Source organism: Phycodurus eques, chromosome 2, assembly GCF_024500275.1.
Source record: "Phycodurus eques isolate BA_2022a chromosome 2, UOR_Pequ_1.1, whole genome shotgun sequence".
In the NCBI taxonomy this organism is placed as follows: domain Eukaryota; kingdom Metazoa; phylum Chordata; class Actinopteri; order Syngnathiformes; family Syngnathidae; genus Phycodurus; species Phycodurus eques.
In genome coordinates, this window is record NC_084526.1 from 38029304 (window position 1) to 38041920 (window position 12617).

At 41.0% G+C, this 12617-nt stretch overlaps 1 protein-coding gene across 1 annotated transcript in view; it reads right to left on the bottom strand.

The window, feature by feature from the left end:
* Positions 1–12617, bottom strand: part of LOC133399216 (transmembrane channel-like protein 3) — an 83663-nt gene that overhangs the window by 51333 nt on the left and 19713 nt on the right. The window lies entirely within an intron of this gene.

Here is a 12617-nt window from a genome sequence, read left to right on the forward strand (position 1 = left end):
TCTTATGTGGATTCTTACTATAGTTCTCTAAGCGACAACTGTGTGAGGCAGTGAAGGTGAAGGTGTCTGATTGTGATTTGTGATTGGAGGAGTGCGAGTGGGGGTGGGGAGACTGGAAGGAGGAAGGGCATACAGGAATGTGTCTGCAGGATGAAGGCTTGAGTGAAACACTCGCTGTATGTTTTGTTTTACGTGTAGTTACTGCCAAAATTTTCATGATGAAGACATTGCTCGACCACCGCTCGTCTTCACTTTATCGTCAAAGCAGACGCTACAGGATATTGTCTGCCTTTTTTCTGCTCAAGGAGGGCGTTTGGTGAATTAATTTTTAGTTAAATATTTCTACGCGCTTGAAGCACAGTGCTTGTTTGCTGCACAGACCCACCGCATGCTGCTTTCTGCAAAACGTCCGTGTTGTTAATCCGAGAACACGTGCTTGGCGAGTAATTGAATTGAAGCTATAATCACCATTGCGCAGTGGTAAAATCGATGCATCAACTAATCGGTTCAACCCTTAGTTTGCGCCAAACCTTTTGCGAAAAAGGTTTGGAAAAAGCAGTTGCCAGAAAGGTTTGGAAAAAGCAGTTGCCAAAAAGCAGTTGCCAGATAACTGTAATACGTTCTACAAAACAGTTATTTATTTAAAGATTTTCAGTCAAAATTTAGAACACATCAAAATACAGAGACAGCACTAATGAAAGTGACAATGACCCCCTTGGTTCTTCAACAAAGGTCACATCTTTGTACTTTTCTTATTAAAGCATGTCAATAGCATAAAATGAACTACAACCCCAATTCCAATTAAGTTGGGATGTTGTGTTAAACATCCATCCATCCATTTTCTGAGCCGCTTCTCCTCACTAGGGTCGCGGGCGTGCTGGAGCCTATCCAAGCTGTCATCGGGCAGGAGGCGGGGTACACCCTGAACTGGTTGCCAGCCAATCGCAGGGCACATACAAACAAACAACCATTCGCACTCACAGTCACACCTACGGGCAATTTAGAGTTGTCAATTAATGCATGTTTTTGGGATGTGGGAGGAAACCGGAGTGCCCGGAGAAAACCCACGCAGGCACGGGGAGAACATGCAAACTCCACACAGGCAGGGCCGGGGATTGAACCCGGGTCCTCAAAACTGTGAGGCTGACGCTCTAACCAGTCGTCCACAGTCGTTAAACAAATAAAAACAATTCAATGATTTGCAAATCATGTTCAACCTAAATTTAATTGAATACACTACATTCAAGATATTTAATGTTCAAAGTGATAAACTTTATTTTTTTTTACCAAATAATCATTAACTTAGAATTTTATGGCTGCAACACGTTCCACAAAAGCTGGGACAGGGTCATGTTTACCACTGTGTTACATCACCTTTTCTTTTAAAATTCAATAAACCTTTGGGAACTGAGGACACTAATGGTTGAAGCTTTGTAGGTGGAATTCTTTCCCATTCTTGCTTGATGTACAGCTTCAGCTGTTCAACAGTCCAGGGTCTCCGTTGTCATATTTTACACTTCATAATGCGCCACACGACGTCCACAATTTCCAAAACAATATTAAATGTGGACTCGTCAGACCACAGAACACTTTTCCACTTTGCGTCAGTCCATTTTAGATGAGCTCGGCCCAGAGAAGCCTGTGGCGTTTGTGGGTGTTGTTGATAAATGGCTTTTGCTTTGCATAATAGAGTTTCAAGTTGCACTTACGGATGTAGCGCCGAACTGTATTTATTGACATTGGTTCTCTGAAGTGTTCCTGAGCCCATGTGGTGATATCCTTTACACATTGATGTCGGTTTTTGATGCAGTGCCGGCTGAGGGATCGAAGGTCATGGGCATTCAATGTTGGTTTTCGGCCTTGCAGTGATTTCTCCAGATTTTCTGAACCTTTTGATGATATTATGGACCGTAGATGATGAAATCCCTATATTCCTTGCAATTGTACATTGAGGAACATTGTCCTTAAACTGTTCGACTATTTTCTCATGCACTTGTTCACAAAGAGGTGAACCTCGCCCCATCTTTGCTTATAAATGACTGAACAATTCAGGGAAGCTCCTTTTATACCCAATCATGGCACCCACCTGTTCCCAATTAGCCTGTTCACCTGTGGGATGTTCCAAACAGGTCTCAGTCTTTTTTGACACCTGTCCCAGCTTTTTTGGAACGTGTTGCAGCCATAAAATTCTAGGTTAATAATTATTTGCTAAAAACAATAATGTTTATCAGTTTGAACATTAAATATCTTTTCTTTGTAGTGTATTCAATTAAATATAGGTTGAACATAATTTGCAAATCATTCTATTCTGTTTTTATTTATGTTTAACACAACGTCCCAACTTCATTGGAATTGGGGTTATACATTAAATTTGTGCAGATTCTGATTGTTAGGTCACTTACAGTTTTTAAATAGATGTGTTTAGGGCAGGGCATTGGGAGGCACGGTAGATGACTGGTTAGCACATCCGCCTCACAGTTCTGAGGTCCCGGGTTCAAATCTGGCGTTCCTGTGTGGAGTTTACATGTTCTGCCTGAGCCTGTGTAGGTTTTGTCCAGGTACTCCAGTTTCCTCCCACATTCCCAAAACATACATGCTAGGTTAATTGAAGACTAAATTTGTCCGTAGGTGTCAATGTGTGTGTGAATCGTTGTTTGTCTATTTATGCCCTGTGATTGGCTAGCAACCAGTTCAGGGTGTACCTCGCCTCTCACCTAAAGTCAGCTGGGATATGCAGCACATGCGTGAGCCTAGTGAGGATAAGCGGTTCAGAATATGGAGCGATGGATGGAAGGGTTTTAGGGATTTGAACCCCGGTCCCCAGAACTGTGAGGCAGATGTGCTAACCAGTCGCCCACCGTGCCAGCCACATAAATATAAATTAAAAAAAGAAAACTTCAAACTGCTGGTCGGGAGATGCCGCCCAATGCGCTCGGTCAGACTCCTCACACCCTCCCCTCTCCCTTCTACTGCAGCACGGCTGGACTCAGCACAGAGGCAGAGACAGGCAGCAGCCGACCTCAGCACAGTTTTGCTTTTGTTTCTGGTGTTTTGGGGTGAGTGGGGATGAATGAAGTTCTCAAGGTGACAAATGACAAGCTTCAACATAGTCAAAGTCTATCTTGCTAACGTGCACATATGAGCTACTAGCTGTGCGTGTGTGTTTGGTTTAGCCAATCCTCTTCTTCATGGGCATATTCAAGTTTATGCACTGGGACACTACAGATGAATACAGTTAGATGCATATCATGATGTAATGTCTAAAACACCACATTGATTTGTAAATTGTGTGCTTATTAATGAAAAATGCACTAATCTTCAATTGCTAAGGCAACTTTGTAGTGATAAAGAATGAAGAAAAACCACCACAGAACTTCAGTTGTTTGAGAAAATATGGTCTCCTGACATGTTTAAATGTGTGGGGAAATTTGTTTAGTGAATTAAGAGGAAATCTACAAATACAGGCAGACAGAGGACAGTAAAACAAATGCCTTTTTTTGGGGGGGGGGGGTTAGAGTGAAAGAAAGCATGATCCATAATATTTAATCTCAAAACGACTTGAACATGAAAACACAATTTTTATCTGAAAAGTCATGTCTTAATCAGCTATGGAAACATTTTGATTGTAGGTTCCTCAACTTAAAACTATTTATTCTACTTCTACTATTATGTTGTTGATATAAATTTATCAAAGCTGATACGGAAAGACAGCCCTCCTTCAAATCTGAAAGGTACACTGAAAGTTCATGTCACCGTCAATGACTATGCCAAGGTGTGGAGAGAGAATTGTAGTGGTAATAATGAGATCTGTAAAATAATGCTAATTATGTTATTAATGGATCATTGATATATTCAGAAAATTGTGTTTTTTGTTGCGTAGTTATAGTAGCTCAAAAGTAAGAAAACAATTCATTTCTATCCTGTCTGCAGCACAATGCCAAGAAAAAGAACGAGAAAGAAGGAGGCTCCGGACGTAGCAAAGAGTAGCGAATCTCACAATGCATGGCTACTCCAAAATCACAGCAGCTCTTGTGTAATACAAAATCTAAAAGAAACTGAGAGAGCAACAAATGAGGGCCAAGAGAAGGCTTCACGGGTAACAGCTAGCACAGAGACCAAAGATGATTATGATAATACTGTCATTGTTGAGCAAGAAGAAGCCACTGGAGGTGAAAAGCAATTCATTGAAGAGGGTGAGGTTGAGGAAAATGTGAATAGTGTAGAAAACATCCTATCAAAAATTGCTTCCTTAAGATACCCAACAGATCCTGCCCACCACAGAGCTTTTGATCTCAAGTTTAATGACAGTTATGTGAACATGTGTTGATAGATGACCATCCCAACCAGATAATGCTGTTGGAGATGCCAGGATGTACCGTAAAGCCATAGCGTTTGAGTTGGGTTTTTTTGCCTTTGAGGTAGCCTCTCCAGTTTTTGAGGTCACTGCACTTGCCTCTGATGCGCGTACATAACTGCAACATTGATTTGTCAACAGAATATACTGTTGTTGAAGGAGTGATGGACATCTTGATCAAGCTCAGGACAGAAGAACAATTTGAAAAACTGTTGAGTGCCACTGCAAAGGCAGAACCTTCTGGAATCAGGATCCCCACAGTCCCTCCTGGACATCAAAGGCAGAGGAGGGCACCTGCAAATTATCTACAATGTACTAATGCAGCCGCAGAGAGCCACTCTTTCCAGTCTGTTGAAGACTTGTAAAGTGTGAAGGTGTATTATTAATTCATATACGCTCTTTCTCAGTAACTACAAAAATAAATTTCGTGGAGATGGCAAGACGCTGTCCAGTAAAATACTGAGGACGCTCCATAGTTTGACAAAGGTTGAAAATTGGATAGGCAAAGATGCTATGGGGCCTGATTCTCTTGAGGCCATTCACACCCTGTGGAATTTCTATGGAGGAGAGGATCTGAAGAACAGACCTCAGGTTTTTTTATGCCTCTTTCCAAAAGACGTCCACCATGAAGGATATGTTATAAACATTGAGAGACAACAGTGGAAAAGATAGCTTTCCAACACTGGTGGAGTTGATAAGGACTTCCAAGTGTCAACAGCCATAGTGGAGTGGTCCTTCTCTCAGCTCTTGCTGGTGAAAAACACACTGAAATGCCTATTCACAGAAGAGAGGCTTTCTGATCTCCTTCTCGCTATTGAGAAAGACATTCCAATAAATCACAGTGAAGTGATAAACATCGAAAGGGACATGGCCCCCAGAAGGTTGCTGGTGTAAGGAAGAAAGGAAAGACAACAAGGGAAGACAAGATAATATTAATCTTTTGTATTATTATTAATATAAATTTTAGACAAAAAGAAAATTACAAAGCATAATGTTATGGTCGGTGTTTTAGTTTAGATTATACGTAGTTTAGTTTCATGTTTTCCCGTGTCCCATGTTGTTCATGTCTTGTGTGCTCGTTTGGTTTCGTTATTGTCTCCACCTGTTCTCATTAGCCATCTACCTTGTGTCAACCTACCAGCTCCCTCCAGCCACTCGTGTGTTGTCCAGGTGTTCCTCGTTGTCTCGTCAGTTTGCTTGTATTTAGTTCCCTGGTTTGTTTCAGTGCATGTTGGTTCATTGTCAATGTCGATTGTAGTCTGTTGTCTCACATCATGTTTCTTTGTCCAATCTTGTAGTGGTGAGTTCTTCGTTGCCTAGTGTTCCTTTCTTACTTTGTATTTACTGTAGATTGTTGCACTTTGGGTTACTTCCCTCCATGATCCTTGTTTGCCTTGTGTTTGTTTTGTCTCCAACACCACCAAAAAACAGATTGTGACAGAATGAACCAACCACAAAAGGACACAACAAAAAGCACACGGCATCGCCCTGGACGCCGCCAGTCTGCCTCCCAGCACCCTCAGCCTGCAAACCAGATCTACCTTTTTTTCTGTAAGCCCTTTCGTTCTTCCCTCGCTGTCGTTTTCATCTGTGTCTTCAAGTCCTTGTCATTGACACTGTCCTACCATTTTACCTCCATGTTTTTTAGATTGAGATTTTTGGCATTGTGAAGATGGCCCCAATTTAATTAACCTCTTTTCCAATTCTGACTCTGACATCGATTTGGATTTCTTTCCCTAGTTTTTTGCGTCCCAGTCAATTTTTGTCACGTTTTCCCTTTTCCGATCCCTGCTAGTCCAAGCCCAAATCAGTTCGCTCTGACCTTTACTTGGGCACCTGTTTGGCCATCGATAAGGGACCTCCGTGTGGTGGCCAATGGAGGCACCCAAGTAAAGGTCAAGGATCGTCATTACACTCTCGTTTCTAAGCCACGTAATTTGTCACCCGTTTCCACACCTCGTTCCATGCCTCCAACCAAGTCACATCCGTACAAACCTGCCCCTAAGTCACCTCATTCCATGCCTATTTTATCACCTCTTCTCGTACCACTCGTGTTTCCTAGTTCACCTTCCCTAGTTCCTTTGCACTCTGCCCCTCTTGTTTCCTGTGTTGCCAAACCTCTACGGCGGCAGGCTGAAAGAGCGAATGCAGACCCTATGCCTGTTCCCCAGCGGCTGCAGCAGGCACCTGTTCCTGCTCCCGGCAGCTGCAGGCTCCAGTGGCATACACTGTGCGCCCGCCACCCAAACTTGCTCTGGCAGTGCTCGTCCAGAGGTCACCACCCGTCCTTGCTCCAGTGGCGCTCGTCCAGTGACTATCACCTGTTTGCTCCGGCGCCACACTTCCAGTGGCCGGCACCCGTCCTTGCTCTGGCAGGGTTCGTCCAGCGCCTGCCAGCCAAACTTCATGCCTGGCCCTTGCTTTGCTTTTGGGTCCGGCATCATGGCCCGCCGCCTGAACAGCCTGTTAGAAACCCTTGTGGTCGGTGTCCTGGCCGACCCCCTGAATGGCTCAGCCAAGCACCGCACATCTCGTGTCCTGGACGGCCACCAGACTGGCCCTGATTGGTGGAGCCCAAACCTTCCTCCAGCCCCCCTTCCACTCACCCTGTTTTGGAAAGGTTTTTGTTGTTTTTGTTTTGGTCTGTGTTTTTGTTTAGGTTATTTAGGTTTTTTTTCATGTTTTCGTGTGTCCCTGTTGTTCATGTCTTGTGCTCATTTGGTTGCGGTCACCCCCTGTTCTCGTCAGCCCTCCTCTACCTTGTGCCAACCTATCAGCTCCTTCCAGGCACTCATGTCTTGTTCAGGTGTTCCTCGTTGTCTCGTCAGTTTGCTTGTTTTTAGCTCCCTTTTTTTTTTTTCAGTGCTTGTTGGTTCATTGTCGAATGTAGTCTGTTGTCTCACGTCGTGTTTCCTGGTCTCGTCTTGTTGTGGTGTGTTCTGTACCCTAGTGTTCCTTTGTTACTTTGTCGTTGGATTTTTGGACTTTGTTAATTTAGCATTTCCCTCCATGATCCTTGTTTACCTTTTTGTTTAAGAAATTAAAATGTATTTTTTCAGACTCCTGCACTCCTGTCTTGCCTTCCTGCTTCCCTGCACTTGGGTCTTTCCCGTTTTGCCTTGTCTCCGACACTACCAAAAAACTCGATTGTGACACACAAAGAAAGTTTGTAAAAATAAATGAATAAAAAAAGGTTCAAGACCTTTGCAAAAGTTGCATTTTTTTGCATTTTCTCAAATTGTTTGCAATGATTTTCAATGTCTCGTCAGTTTTTTTTTCCACGAAAATTTACGAAATAAGCAGGAGAGTGGAATGCACTGAACCTAATATGGGGTTTGTAAAGCGGCTGACACTGAAAATAACAGCAGTTTTTTACTTATAGCTTCAAACAGTGTTTCAAATTTAAAAAAAAAATTTAGTCACTTTTCTGCACAATTAGAACTATATTTAACTTAAATAGTTAACACCAAATATTAAATGTTACACCTAAACCTCAAATTTAAATGCTAAATACGTTATATATCTAAATATAAATATAAATCTTGAATGTAAATTTAAATACAAATACTAAATCTACATGTTCAATATTTATCTAAATAATAATCTTAAATCAAAATAAATATTTCAATCTTAAAATCTTAAAAGTAAATATAAATTTGAACTCTAAATGTAGAATATATATCTAAATATAAATATTAAATCTAAATGTTAAAAGTCAAATCTAAATGTTTTGGGTTGATCTAAATATTTAGCTAATATGCAAAACCACATTGCCAAGAAACTGAAATACTTCTCCAAAAAGCTGTGTTTTGTAGTGTAAAAAAATTTTATTTAAAAAAAAAAAAATCTTACACAGGGAAATGGACCCTTAGACATAGATGATCACTACCTGAAATAATAAACCAGTTAGGGAAACTTTATGTGATGAGTACATTGTGTGTTTAGTGTCACTTTTACGAAGTGTCGCCTCGGCACTGTCCTGCAATGGCTTATGACTGAGTGCAGCTGGAAGCTGCTGCTTCACCCTCCGGAAAGTTTTCTTTTAGTTTAAAAGGTCACTTTAAGCAAGGTCCATTCTGTACGGTCCATTCTGTACAGTGGGCAAAGGTATAACCCAAGTTGGTTTGGACGTCTCAGTGCTGTAAATCCTCGTTGGGTGGAACTTCGGCCTCCTTTCACAAGCACACGAACAAACAAGCTGGCTAGCTAACACAGCCCTGGTCAGGTCATCTGACATCCATCGTTGTCCACCTTTAGCACTGGACAACAGAAGCAGAAAGCAGCCATTCGTGTGGCCGTCGCTGAAGCTGGGAGTGCAGGGAGGGAAGAATCTCCTTTGCTACTTATTTATCCAAGTCCATCTCCAGGGTTGATTTCGGCTTTTTCGCGGCCAGCAAGCAAGCACTCTGAGGCAGGCAGGCCAGTACGAAGCACCTGTCTCTGGTTGGTTCTTCGATATAATGTTTAACATTTGCATTTAATATTGATATTAAGGCATATATTTAACATTTAAATTAATATTTAATATTTATATTTAAAGTTTATATATATATATATATATATATATATATATATATATATATATTTAAGATGATTTAGTATTTAAATTTACATTCAACATTTAGAGTATAGTTTTATCCGGGCACTCTGGTTTCCTCCCACATCCCAAAAAGATGCATGGTAGGTTGATTGACAACTCTAAATTGCCCGTATGTGTGAATGTGAGTGTGAATGGTTGTTTGTTTGTATGTGCCCTGCGATTGGCTGGCAACCAGTTTAGGGTGTACCCCGCCTCCCGCCCGATGATAACTGGGATAGGCTCCAGCATGCCCGTGACCCTAGTGAGGAGAAGCGGCTCAGAAAATGGATGGATGGATGGATATATATATTTAAGATTTATATTTAGATATATATTTAAGATTATTTAGTATTTAAATTTACATTCAACATTTACAGTACAGTTTTCTCCGGGCACTCCGGTTTCCTCCGACATCCCAAAAACATGCATGGTAGGTTGACTGACAACTCTAAATTGTCCATAGGTGTGAATGTGAGTGCGAATGGTTGTTTGTTTGTATCTGCCCTGCGATTGGCTGGCAACCAGTTCAGGGTGTACCCCGCCTCCTGCCCGATGATAACTGGGATGGACTCCAGCACGCCCGCGACCCTAGTGAGGAGAAGCGGCTCAGAAAATGGATGGATGGATGGATTTACGGTATATTTAAGATTTTGATATACAGTATTTAACATTTAGATTTAAGATTTTGGTTGAACATTTAATATTTGGAGTTAACTGTATAAGTTGACAAATATTGTTCTAAATGTGCAGAAAAGTAACTCTAAAAAAAATAATAACTTTTTTTATACACTGTTTGATGCTAAATGTGACAAAATGGTGTTATTTTCAGTGTGAGCCAATTTACAAACAGTACCTCATAATCTAACTGCTTCAACAATATATTGACCTAATTGCTGTTCGAGGATATAGGTTTGCTTACTTACCTATGGAGAGAACAGTATTTTTCATTTTTGTATGAAGATTAGGATTCATTCAGAGTAGCATTTATTTTAATCCATCCATTTTTCTGAGCCGCTTCTCCTCACTAGGGTCGCGGGCGTGCTGGAGCCTATCCCAGCTCTCATCGGGCAGGAGGCGGGGTACGCACTGAACTGATTGCCAGCCAATCGCAGGGCACATACAAAGAAACACCCATTCGCACTCACAGTCACACCTACGGGCAATTTAGAGTCTCCAATTCATGCATGTTTTTGGGATGTGGGAGGAAACCGGAGTGCCTGGAGAAAACCCACGCAGGCACGGGGAGAACATGCAAACTCCACACAGGCGGGGCCGGGGATTGAACCCTGGTCCTCAGAACTGTGAGGCTGACGCTCTAACCAGTCGGCCACCGTGAAATTAATTAAATAATTAATTGTTTTGTACAAAAATAAACCCATTTGATGCTATATTTTAAAAAAAATACTTCACCATTTCATATCCCTCTCCCTGATGCAGTCAGTTACTAGAAATTAGTAGCATTCAAAACACATTGTCACAGCTTATTTTGTTCTTGCTTACTCGTGTGATAAACCCAGTCAATACTGTAGAAAAAATTGTGTGTGGCAAGATTGTATATATTATATATGTATGTGTGTATGTATATATATATATATATATATATATATATATATATATATATATATATATTAGAAATCTGTGGAGTATTCAACAATTATGTGAGCATAAGAGTTCTGAAATGAATAGGTAAGTCAGAAATGTCCTATTATTTATTTATGAATAAATTACAAGGTGTGCCCTTTTTCTCACTTGAGCCCCTGCCCCTCAAAATGTCTGTGCACGTCCCTGGAGAGGAGGTCTAAGGCAACGGACAATTACTGTAGGTATTTCAGATGAAATACATGCAACTGTCGGAGACCATCATGTTCTTCTCCACAGTTTGACTATGAGGAAAGCGGGAATGCAGCGATTGCAGCCTAACCTAAGCAAATTCAGTGTCCACCATAGTCTTAATATTCAGACAAGAGAACAGGTAATTGCTTTTTTTATTATGTACATGTTTACAGTATGACTATATACCGTGCTGTACAGAATAATATGTTTCAATACATCCCTTTTCCATTACATGTGTAGGCCTAGTACTTTTTTTATTTTATTTGCTAAACATGATTTTTGTTTTGTTTTACAAAATGCATTCCTATGGTGAACAATAAACATTACTAATCATTGTGGTTTCCTGTTTTCTATGTGAACCCCTGAACTGGTCCCCAGCCAATCACAGAGCACATATAAACAAACAACCATCGCACTCACGTTCACATCTACAGGCAATTTACAGTCTTCAATCAATCTACCGTGCATGTTTTTGGAATGTAGGAGGAAACTGGAGTACCTGGATACAACCCACGCAGGCACGTGGAGAGTATGCAAACTGCACACAGGCGTGGCCGGATTTGAAACCAGGTTCTCACAATTGTGAGGCGGGTGTACTAAACAGTCGATCACCTTGCCGCCACTGTAAACTATAAACATCTAAATTATAAGAAATAAAATAAGTTATGTTAGCGACATAATTCAAATTGATTGAGAGGCACCTGTACATCTGTTATAATTATTTTAGTAGTAGCAATAACATGAATATTTATGATGTAAAAAAATTATTTCCATCTTTACTAATAATTAACATGGCATTACTTTTGGTAATACAATTATTGTTGTACACATTGTTTTTCATTCCTCTTCCAGTCCATCAATCAATCAATTTTGTTCCTCTCTTTCTACCTGTCCCCCACTCCTGGGCGCTCATTTATTCAGCGTACAGACGCCCAAAAGTATGTGCAAAGCGAGCGAATGGAACGAAGATTTCCGGGCAAAGACTTGGATTTATCAAGTTGGACGTATGCAAGGGGAAGTGTGTAAATTTACACACAGCTCTGATCATGAGTAGACACAAAATCTTGCGGTAGAACACAAACTACAAATAGAACGCACTAAAAGGGTGACTGAAGTCATTCGAGTGCACATCCAGCCCTTGTCTTCACTAAGACTTTTAGCCACCGAGACATTTTAGCCAGAGATTGGAGACATATGCTGCATTTTCCAATCGACACTAAGCCGAATCCTGCCAACGTCCAATTATTTTACCTGGCTGTAATTTACATCCAGTTGCCTTAATGGCATCACAAACAAGCCAAAATTAAACAAGGGTCTCCCAAACATATAGTTGTAACCATATATTGCACCCACATTTCAATTACAGCACCATCACACAACTAATTTATTTACATGTACAGGAAAGGATTCCATTCAATCAATGCACAAATAATCTGCACTCTGCATTGCTTGGAGGAACCCACAATTCATTATTCTACAGAATAGCTCTGTGGAAGTGCACCTTGGGAACTGTAGTTGAGGATGGCTGACTGCAAGTATAATGAGTGTCCCAATTAATGCTTGCAATACGGGTATCAATAATTGCTTGTCCTTCCCCAATTAAAGATAATTCTCACCTGTGGGCCGTGACAGTTTTTTTTGGCATTGAGTGTGAGGTCAAACCACATATTTTTATTTCTGAGTCTTCATGCTCCTTTCTGTGACTAATAGAATTTACAGCAGCGGTTAAAGTCTTCCCCCCCCCCCCCCCCTATTGTTGATAACACCTGCATTAATTTTTCTAAGCAGTACTTTTTGGTTTGTTTCTGTAACCTATACCGTTAAATTACAGCTGGGTTACATTTCCACTTC